This window comes from Canis aureus, chromosome 32 (genome assembly GCF_053574225.1).
Source record: "Canis aureus isolate CA01 chromosome 32, VMU_Caureus_v.1.0, whole genome shotgun sequence".
NCBI classification, from domain to species: domain Eukaryota; kingdom Metazoa; phylum Chordata; class Mammalia; order Carnivora; family Canidae; genus Canis; species Canis aureus.
The window spans coordinates 40,662,320-40,673,965 of NC_135642.1; the positions used below are offsets into that span (position 1 = coordinate 40,662,320).

The following is an 11,646-nucleotide window of genomic DNA, read 5'->3' on the forward strand; positions in this document are numbered from 1 at the left end:
CAGCCGGCGGCCTCCTCCTCCCGTTCCCCGCCTCCGCTGATGCTTGGTCATCTCCTGGGAATCGCCCCCAGGTCCCCTGCCCCCGAAGCAAAAGTCTGTTCGTACTGCGAGCGCTCAGCCATTGCTTGGGCTCTGGGTGCAGGGAGGAGAACGCCCAGAAATAAGACCGGCCCTTGCACCTGCTCTCGTAGCAGCGAGCCCGGGGGTCCCCGCTTTACTCCCTGGGCAGCTGAGAAGCATCCCCAGAGCTTGCATTTTAGGCAGCACTCGTGGAAGGGCTGGGTGGATGAACCAGCTAAGGGGCCCTATTTTATTGGGGGTGGAAGGTAAGGAGAGGCTGAGCTACAGCAGTGGGGGAAGGAAGAGGCCTGCAGGCCCAGGAGAGAGTGGGCATCCAGAAGCCTCGGGGTAATACAATGTCAGGTATGATTTCAGGACTCTGCATGCGCCAAGGCCCCCCTGTGTGTGATATCCCGCTGCACCTAAGGGAGAGGACTCATTTACTTACAGAATGAAGGCGCTGGACCCTGGATAAAGACTGTGAAAATTACTAATGAAAATACAGAGACTTTTGTTGAGAGAATATTGCAAACATATTGTTAACAATGACCCGCTCTCTGGCCTGTGTATCAATCAGAAAAGTAATGGGCAACCAATAAAAGTTTAAAAAATAAAAATAAAAAACATTATAATCCATATAAATGTTTAGGGCCTAGCGTAGAGGTAGGAGCCGAGGTTAAAATTGGACAATTATTTGACAATATGAATTCTTTAAGTTAGTACATATTCAACATTGCCATTGATTTTAACAGAGGGCTAGCAAGACTAATGGCACAGATAATATGTGGTATTTGGCTGCTTTCTCTATTTTTCTAAAAAATTTAAAAAGATTTTATTTATTTTAAGGGAGAGAGGGAGAGAGTGAACATGAATGGGGCAGTCGGGGGGTGGGGTGGGGGATCAGGAGGGCAGATGGAGAGGGAGAAGGAGACTGTTTCTCCAGGGAGGCGGATGTGAGGCTTGATCCCAGGACTGTGGGATCATGACCTGAGCCACCCAGGCACCCCTCTATTTTTCTTTTTATTGAAGAGAGCTGGTTAAATGGATAAAACATGATTTAAATTTGTACCTATGGCTTCTTTTTTAAAAAAATATTTATTGGGGATCCCTGGGTGGCTCAGCGGTTTAGCGCCTGCCTTTGGCCTAGGGCGTGATCCTGGGATCCCGGGATCGAGTCCCACATCAGGCTCCTGGCATGGAGCCTGCATCTCACTCCTCCTCTGTCTCTGCCTCTCTCTCTAATAGATAAATAAATCTTTAAAAAAAATAAAAATAAAGATATTTATTTATTTACTCATGAGAGACAGAGAGAGGCAGAGACACAGGCAGAGGGAGAAGCAGGCTGCATGCAGGGAGCCCGATGTGGGACTTGATCTCCTAACCCTGGGATCATGCCCTGAGCCCAAGGCGGATGCTCAACCGCTGAGCAACCCAGGAGTCCCCATGGCTTCTTTTTAAAATTTTTTTTAAATTTTATTTTTTATCGATGGCTTCTTATAAAACTAGCTTACATATCAGAAAAAGAATTCACTATCATGGGACACCTGGGTGGCTCAGCGGTTTGGTGCCGCCTTCAGCCCAGTGCCTGATCCTGGAGTCTGGGGATTGAGTCCCACGTCGGGCTCCATGCATGGAGCCTGCTTCTCCCTCTGCCCGTGTCTCTGCCTCTCTCTGTCACTCATGAGTAAATAAAATCATTTAAAAAAAAAAAAGAATTCACTATCAGCTGTGTCCAGATTTTTAGTTCGTCCAGTCATCACTATAGAAGCAGAGAGGAGGGAATGACTAATTTTGCCTGGGGAAGTCTTTCACAAAGGAGGTGACCTTTGAGCTGGCTTCTAAAGCATGAGTTAGCCAAGCAGGGAAGGATCTGGAGGATTTTTGTTTTTACAACAACAAAAAAAGGCAAAAAATGAAAATAGTGTTCAGCATTTGTTTTGCAGCCAGCCATTATAGAGGCAGTGTGCGCCCCAAGCAGCAACAGTGGCCTCATCAAGCTCCTTCCCTGGGAACTACCCGCAGCCACCATAGCTTTGAACTGTGTCTGTGAACAGGTGTTTTATCTTAATGTATTTTGTGCATCCATTAGCAAGATGTGTCCTAAGGTTTCAGAAAATCCTAAGAGAGGTTATTTTTGGGGGCTGCAAATGCTCAAAAAAATTTCCATATAAATTAATGGTAATTGCTTCTTCTTTGCTTTACACACTAGTTTGATTTATGAAAGGTGTCAGAGAATGCTCTACTTTTAGATAGCGAGGAATCTGTATCGAGCATAGGGTTTATGGGGATAGCAAAAGGAGATGTTCCATGATTATCTTATTATTCCCTCTTCTCCCTGGAATGCCTTTCCTACCTCTCACTCCCACTTCACCTACTTGAAGGTCTTAACTTCTTTTTTACCACCCCATCAGTGTCTGACTTCCCAGACCTGAGTGAAGTCCTATAACCCTTGATTGTATCTCCCTTAGAGCATTTAGGTCACAGTATTGTAATTCCTCATACGTTTGTCTGTCTTCCCCACTAGAATAAGCTCCTGTTGTATTCCTAGCCCCAGGCAGTGCCTGGCACATAGTAGGTGCTCAATAAAGACTTGTTAAATGAACACACACAGGAGTCTGAATACCTCTTCACCAGTTTAGCATCTACTTCTCCTTCAGGCCTTAGCCTAGACCAGACCAACAAGTATGCTGTGAATGGGACACAAGTGGGCTGAGGTAGTGATCCTCTCAGTCCTTAGGGCTGCCAGGCAGAGCTTGGGACAGCTAGACATCCTAGCCAGTCACCTCCAGCCAAGAGCAGTCTCCTGTATGTGCTGTGAGAAACTTTGAGAAGCACTTAGCCATTACCTCTTTTTTGGGTACTTCTTTGTGGCACCCTCACTCTAGCTTCTTGTTTGTGTGCCTCACAGACCACATGCTGAGTGAATGGTATCTTTTTCACAGTTGTAGCCTTACTGCCGGAGCCAGGACTCTGCACATAGGAAGTATTCAACGAGTGTTTGTTGAAAGAATATATGAATGAGGGAGCATTTGTATTCAAATTTTATTTTTTAAAGATTTTATTTGAGAGAGAGAGAGAGCGAGAGTGCAAGCACAAGCAGGGGGAGCGGCAAAGGGAGAGGGAGAAGCAGTCTCCTCCCTGAGCAGGGAACTGCATGGAGCTCAATCCCAGGCCCTCGGGAGCATGACCTAAGCCAAAGTCAGCTGCTTAACCAACTGAGCCACCCAGGCGCCCTGCGTATTAAAAATTTTAAAGAGGGATCCCTGGGTGGTGCAGCGGTTTGGCGCCTGCCTTTGGCCCAGGGCGCGATCCTGGGGACCCGGGATCGAATCCCACATCGGGCTCCCGGTGCATGAAGCCTGCTTCTCCCTCTGCCTGTGTCTCTGCGCCTCTCTCTCTCTCTGTGACTATCATAAATAAATAAAAATTAAAAAAAATACATTTAAAAAAAATAAAAATTTTAAAGACAGTCAGAATTTCAGTGTGTAGGCAAAAAGAGCAGTCCATGGAGGACTACACATTTGAAGGAGAACTTCACCTAACTTGTTTAATTTAGGATCCAGCAGGTCCTAGAACAGCATCTGGCACACAGACATTTAATGGATATTTTTGAATGAATAGAGTGAAATGGTACTGAATCTAGGCATAGATCTTCAAAGAATCTGGAGTGATTTGGGGGAGGTGAAAATTCAGTTTGTCTAAAATCAATAGTGCATGAAGAGGAATACTGACAAAGATGTTAGCTCCCCCCTTTACCCTGGTTTGATTAAGGCTTTTGCCTACTTTAAGCTTATATCTAAGTCAGATAAATTCATGGAAAAACATCAGAAATCCTCTCCAGCGTTGGGGCAACAGCCTCTGATATTGGGATTTTTTAGACCAAAAAAAGGCAAGTTTATATAGTTAAGACCTTTATGTGGTATGTAAGGCCCTTTCAATGGGGATCCCTTTTGCTTCAACCGCATCCTGCTCCAGGCAACCTGAGAGCTGCTCTGGACTAGGATTATTTTGGCCCCAGTCTGATCTCTTAAACCTTCTGCCTAGGGCCTCAGTGGTTATAAATGCTCGTGCTGGCCAAACCCACAGATGTAATCTGCAACCCGCTTCAGGGAGGTGGGGCATTGATGAAACCTTAAACTGATTGTGTAAGTTCCTTACAGAAAATAATTTACTCCCTTTGCCACTGGATTCCCCAATCAGTTCTAAAAGGTTTATCGCTTATTTCCTTGCCTTCTTACCATTCTCCTTCTGCTTGAGTCCTCCATGTCTTATTTTCCTTACTTGGTTTAGAGCCAGGCTATAGCCTCTGAGAAATCTAGAGCACAGATCACTTCAATATTTCTGTTCTTTGGCCATCTACTAACATTTGACTTCAGAAAATATTACTGGCGTATTACTATGATTCAGGTTTCAATTTCACTGATGCTATGGGTAGACCTCTGTGTCATAAGCGCACAGTTCAAATGTCTTCTGTTGGGAGTGCCTTTTGAATCTTTCTCTTGGATTTCTTTTTTTTATATCAGGATTTAGTATAAATAAATAAATAAATAAATAAATAAATAAATCCCCCTTCTTAGAATTTTTCTGCTATATGAGTGGCACAGAAGATGCCACTTGAGAGAGAACTGGGGCTTCTTCCCACTTGAGAGAGAACTGGGGAGATGAGTCAGGAAGTGTCCAGAAGCAAGAGGGGAGCATGATGCAGATATAGGTTAGGCAGGAGTATCTGTGGCGCCAGGGTAGTAATGTCTAGCTTGCCTGTATAAAGTATTCATTCAAGATCTGTGTCAAGGCCCCAGCTACAGTGTTCCTTGGCCTGGAGTATCCTCAGCATATCTCCTCCGTAGTGACCTGGCAGGGTTATAACCACATTAGGCACTTGGTCAAAATTCAATGATTTGAATATTCTCCTCCTGGCCTCATACTATCATGAGTAAAGATCAACCATTTATGAAAATCCACAGAGATAGGTTCAACTTCTAACAAAGATTTAGGGAGAAACACTACATTAGGGAGAAACACTACACTATTGAACTCAAATCACTATATGCTATTTGAAAAAAAAATATATATATAGTTTGTAATGTGTGACTGAAAAGTAATCCTTTATTGTAAATTTCTGCTTGAATTAAAACAGCAAAAAAGCAACCTCTTTGCCCCCACCCCCACCCCCCCGAAGGGGTATAGAGATCTAGGGGAAATTCTGAGAGGCATAGAAGTTTAGACTTAGGTATGATCTTAGAAATTATCTAGTTTACTTCTCATTTGAGCTAAGAGAACTGGGAACCACAGAGGTGAAGTGCTGTTCCTCAAGAGCAAGAATGGGATATTGTTCATAGTGAAACTTTCAGCACCTAGTGACACGTACATGGCAAGTGCTCAGTAAAAGTTTGTCAAATGGCTAAATCCATTCCTTGCTACACATAATATAATGCTTTGCATGCAGTAGGCACACCAATACATTTTTATATTGCAATTATTCAACCAGGTGCAAATATAGCCAGAGAGTGGTAAGGCTGGAACCAGACCACAGATGTGTGGGCTTCCTGGTTGGAACTCTCTCTACCCCACCTGATTGTGCCTCTGGAAATGCCTGCAGTCATCTAGTCTCCTTGAAATTGAATGCGGTTTAATCATGGAGTCTACTAAGCCTACATCCTGTTCTTAGCCATCATCCTTATTCTAGAAAAGAATGATCACTGGATTTGAATGTGCATGGCAAGTTTCAGTGATAAGTTTTCTTGGCATTTGTTTATCAGGAATAAATTAACTTTAGAACTACAAAGAAGCCAAAATCCCTGGGTGTGGCCAGTGCTTCTCTCCCTTGACAACAGCTGACTTCCTAAAGTTTGCTTAGGAAAATAATAAAATCTGTTAACCTTCCTTGAATCCCCATTAACCAGATAGTGAGAAGAGGCCAGTGGAAGGATAAAGAATTGTTCAGAGTCAACAAGCGAACACACAGGTAATTATGAAGTAATTAGAGCTCTATCCACGGAGATAAAGGTCAAATAAACAGTGATCCTTGCAATTACTATGAGTGATTGTATGTAATATAAGAATGCCTCAGAAATCAAAATGATGTTTTATGTTCTATGTACAAGAGGTTAAACACTTGATATTTTTGCTAGAGATATTTTAGTTACAAGGGAAGAGAACCCCCAACTAGCTCAACAGTGAGTCGTTTATTATCTTCACAAGCATCTAGACATAAAGAAGCTAGATATACCAAGGTCAAATGGGTTGTAAGATCTATCAGGAATCAAAGTCACCCTTTGGTCTCTCAAGACCCATCCAGCCTGTCATTCCCGTCCCTGCATCTGTTTCACTCTTCTTCTCTTCCTATTTTACTCCCTTAGTATTCCAGTTTTAAGTTCTCCAGAGAGAAAATGTGGTTGGTCCAGCCACAAAGAGATGTCATTCTTGATCAAAACAGCTGCAGCTGTAGGTAAGATGTGACAGAGTTATCTAATCCCTAGAAGATCAAAGCTCCATCTTTGAGCAGATGCTAGTGAGGGAATAGATTAACTTAGAAGGGACTATGTGCAGAGGTACTGACTGTCATTTCTTTATTACAAAAGCAATGTATATTTGTTTTTTAAAATTCAAAAAGCACAACATTGTGGGTAGAAGGTATGACTCTCTGATCACAAACTCAGCTATACAAGAATTACAATTTTGTTTTCCAGGATAATTTTTTTGTCTTAACTTCACAACCCAAGCACCTCACCCATAAAAAAGAATGAAACGTTGTCATTTACAACAACATGGATGGAGCTAGAGAATATTATGCTAAGTGAAATAAGTCAGAGACTTATTTAAATACCATCTGACTTAACTCATAAACATATTTATTTATTTGTGGGAGAAGTTGCATGCAAGTGGAGGGAGGGGGATAGGGAGAGGGAGAGAAATCCTCAAACAGAGTCCCTACTGAGTGTGGAGTCCCATGTGGGAATTGATCCCAAGACCTTGAGATCATGACCTGAGTCAAAAGCAAGAGTCAGCCACTTAACCAACTGAGCCACCTGGGCCCCCTTATATGGGGGCTACGTGGGATTTAAGAAACAAAATGGATGAACACAGGGAGAGCGGGGGAAAAAGAGAGAAGAGGGGGGAACCAAACCATAAGAGACCCTTAACTACAGAGAACAAACTGAGGGTTGATGGAGGGAGGGGAGTGGGGCATGGGCTAAATGAGTGGTGGGTATTAAGGAGGGCACTTGTGATGAGCACTGGGTATCCTATGTAAGTGATGAATCACTAAATTCTACTCTTGAATCCAATATTACCCTATATGTTAACTACCTAGGATTATTTTTTTAGATTTTATTTATTTATTTATTCATGAGAGACACCGAGAGAGAGAGAGAGAGAGAGAGAGAGGCAGAGACACAGGCAGAGGAAGAAGCAGGCTCCCTGTGGGGAGCCCCATGTGGGACTTGATCCCGGGACCCCAGGATCACACCCTGAGCCGAAGGCAGACACTCAACCACTGAGCCACCCAGGCGTCCCAACTAACTAGAGTTTAAATGAAAACTTGAAACAAACAAGAAGGTTGTCCACTATCCTTCACGAACTTTGTTTTGGAGGGTCCAATGAATTCAATAAGGCAAGTTTTGTAAAGGAAGAGACAGGATAATTACTATTTGACAATAATAATAATGTTTACCTAGAAAACCCTAGAGAAGTAGCCAAGTAACTCAGTCAAGTGGCTTGATAAAAGATAAATACATAGACAAAAGTAGCTGATTTATATGTTAGCGATAATAAATTAGAAGATGAAATAGGAAAAATGTGATTCATAAGAGCAAATGGGTTAATGTATGTAAAACACTTAGCGTGGCTACTAGTAGTTAAGAGGTATTAACAAGCTATAAAAATAATATTAAAAAAAGAAAAATTAATAATATTGAGGGGATTCCTGGATGGCTCAGTGGTTTGGCGCCTGCCTTTGGCCCAGGGCGCAATCCTGGAGTCCCAGGATGGAGTCCCACGTGGGGCTCGCTGCATGGAGCCTGCTTCTCCCTCTGCCTGTGTCTCTGCCTCTCTCTCTCTCTCTATCATAAATAAATAAATAAATAAATAAATAAATAAATAAATAAACAAACTTGATTTCAGATTCCTAGAGGCAAAAATACTGAGAAGAAATTTAAATTTAAGATTCTTGATTTTATATATGCAAATAATTATTTTAACTTTTAAATTATTAAAGTATTATACATACAGAACTCTGGTAATCAATGCCCAGATCAAGAAATAGAACAATTTCCTGCTTCTCCAAATCCTCTTGTGTGTTCCCTCCTACCCCTAGTCATCTTCCTCCCAAGGGTATTTCTGACTTCTGACAACACAGATCAGTCTGGTTTCTTTTGCTCAGTAGTGTGTTCCTGAGATTCATCCATATGGCTTGTATGCTTGTAAATTATTCAAATTATTCATATTGCTATATAGTATTTATTTTATGTATGTATGTACCACAGTTTTTCATTCTTCTGTTGATGGCCAATTGAGTAGTTTCCAATTGGACTATTATGACAAGTGCTGCTCTGAACATTGTAATACATGTCTTTTGGTGGACATGTGGACACTTTTCTGTTGCCTACCTACCTATAATAAGAAGGTCATGTGTTTATTCAGCTCCAGCAGATATTGCCATGTAGTTTTTTAGCGATTACACCGATTTACACTCCCAACAGGAACGTATGAGGGTTCTAGTTGGTCTACATACTTGGCAACACTTTTTCATTTGAGCCATTCTGGTGGGTGTGTAGTGATATTGCATTATGTCTTTTTTTAAAAAAGATTTTATTTATTCATGAGAGACACAGAGAGAGAGAGAGAGGCAGAGACACAGGCAGAGGGAGAAGCAGGCTCCATGGAGAGAGCCTGATGTGGGACTCGATCCCAGGACTTTGCTGAAAGCCATTATTTTTTTTTGTATATTTTTTTTATTGGAGTTCAATTTGCCAACATATCGAAAAGGATGAAATAAAACTGTGTATAAGTTAAAGTCTATTATTTTCTCTATGTATTCATGATTAGAGACTACTTTTACTTAATTTTAGGTGTTATATGACTAAGAAGTCCAAATATACTATGCACTAAACACCATTCTAATGCTTTTCAAATATTAATTCATGTAAATCTCATAACTACCCTGGGAGAAAGGTACCATTACTCCCATTTCACATATAAGGAAATTGGTATAGGGAAGGTTAGATAATGGGCTCAACATCAGAGAGCTAGCAAGTAGTACCACCAACATTTTAATCAAGGCACAATCATAACTACTACTCTATTCTTATTAAGAATCATGTATCAGGATCCCTGGGTGGTGCAGCGGTTTGGCGCCTGCCTTTGGCCCAGGGCGCGATCCTGGAGACCCGGGATCGAGTCCCACGTTGGGCTCCCGGTGCATGGAGCCTGCTTCTCCCTCTGCCTGTGTCTCTGCCTCTCTCTCTCTGTGAGACTACCATAAATAAATAAAAATTAAAAAATAAAAAGAATCATGTATCTCAAAAGTCATTAATTGTTAAACCAATCCAAAATTCCCAGGTGTCCCAGTGCATTATAGTTTAAATTTGCTTTTCCCTCATGACTAATAAATTACCCTGAGCACCTTTTTGTATGTTTATTGGCCATTGTCATATCCGGCAAAATGTCAATTAAGGACTTTGCTCCTTTTTCTATCAGGTTGTCTCTCTCATTGATTTGTAAACGTTCTTTATATATTCCTACTATGAGTTTTTTTTTTTATTAGATACACATATTGAAAAGATCTTACCCCACTCTGGATTGCCTCTTTATGTTCTCAGTGGTGTCTTCTAGTGAACAGAAGTTCTGTTTAAAAAAAATTCTTGACGGTGCCTGGGTGGCTCAGTCGGTGAAGTGTCTGCCTTCAGCTCGGGTCGTGATCCTGGGGTCCTGGAATCAAGCCCTCTGGGTGGCGCAGCGGTTTGGCGCCTGCCTTTGGCCCAGGGCGCGATCCTGGAGACCCGGGATCGAATCCCACATCGGGCTCCCGGTGCATGGAGCCTGCTTCTCCCTCTGCCTGTGTCTCTGCGCCTCTCTCTCTCTCTCTGTGACTATCATAAATAATAAATAAAAACATTTTTTAAAAAAGCCCTGAATGGGGCTCCCTGCTCATTGAGGAGTCTGCTTCTCCCTCTCCCCTCGCTGCTCCCCACTGCTTATGCTCTGTCTCACTTTCTATCAAATAAATACATGAACTCTTTTAAAAAATAAAAATAAAAACAATTCTTGGCTTACTACAAAGTCACAAACATATAACTCTGTTTTCTCCTAACGACACTGCTTTTTTTCAATGTTATGAAGTTATTTTGAGTCCTTTTTCTTCATGATGAAACATACACAGATAATGGAAGTAATGGAAGCATTCTTCTGCTGTGAAGATGGGTGGAATATATAAAAATTCTTTGTTGAACTTTCTTTAAGCAGTCCTCCAGAGCAATTCAAAGAAAAGCAGGAAATGTTTTCATGAGAACACTTTTGTCGAAAGGTCTAGCATGCTTTAAGTGCCCAGCATGCTGGGCCAGCAAGGACATAAATATTTCATCTCTCAGATTTATATCTTGGTTCTTCCAGAGAAACACAATGTATTGTGTTTGTCAAACATGCAAATATCCAAGGGAAGGAACACCCTTCTTCTGCTACCATGATAGGGCGTTGTTCTCAAGCATGTGACAATGCCCTGTGCTTTTCCAGTGTGACTTGGGCATGGTCTGTATGAAGTTCCTTTTTACCCCATACTTCCAGTGTTAAATGAAGAGAGAGTTTTGTGCATTTTCAGCATAATTTTTCAGTTCTTGGATGTTATGATATGCTTTGTCATCCGAATTTTGTCTCCTCTACCAATGGTTTTCATAAGCCATATTTTGATCAGAGTATATCTTTTGATAGCAGTTTCCCAGTCACTTTTTCTTCTCAGTCCCCCGTGGTGGGGATCTGACTTTTCATTCACCCTGGGGCTCTGCGAGGTCAGTCTGGGGCCCAGGAGTGGGGCCTGCCTCTGCTGGTGCCTCCCCGAGTTCACTGGCCACTGGCTGCTGTGGTGGAATGTTACACTATACACCATCCACATGTTTTTCCAAAACTGCATTCACATCAGTCCCATTGTTTTCTGAGAGTCTGAGTCCTTAACCAGCCTGAGCCAGTTCCACATAGAAGGGCATCAGTGCAAGAGCAGAGCTCCAGGGTTCTGCAGGGAGGGTGTGGGAGCATAAATAGCCCCCATAATCTGGTTTCTGCAGCAGCTCCACATTGTGTCAAGCTGATGCTAGAGGCTCAAGTTCCACCGGTTTCAGCCATGCCCCTCCTGGACCCCGCAGGCTCCAGGACAGTGGCTGCCACACAGGTGGGGGACCCCAAACTGCTTTTTAGAGTGGGGGAAATGGTGGGACTCTTGGGTGGCTCAGTGGTTGAGCTTTGATCCCGGGATCCGGGATCCAGGATGAAGTCCTGCATTGGGCTCCCTGCAGGGAACTGGCTTCTCCCTCTTCCTATGTCTCTGCTTCTCTCTCTCTCTCTATGTCTGTGATAGAATAAATAAATAAATCTTTTAAA

The 11,646-nt window shown here is 42.4% G+C and overlaps 1 pseudogene; it reads right to left on the bottom strand.

Moving 5' to 3' along the window:
- Positions 1-10,331: 10,331 nt before the first annotated feature.
- On the bottom strand, positions 10,332-11,191 carry LOC144303266 (NADH dehydrogenase (ubiquinone) complex I, assembly factor 6 pseudogene; annotated as a pseudogene).
- Between the last annotated feature and the right edge of the window lie 455 nt (positions 11,192-11,646).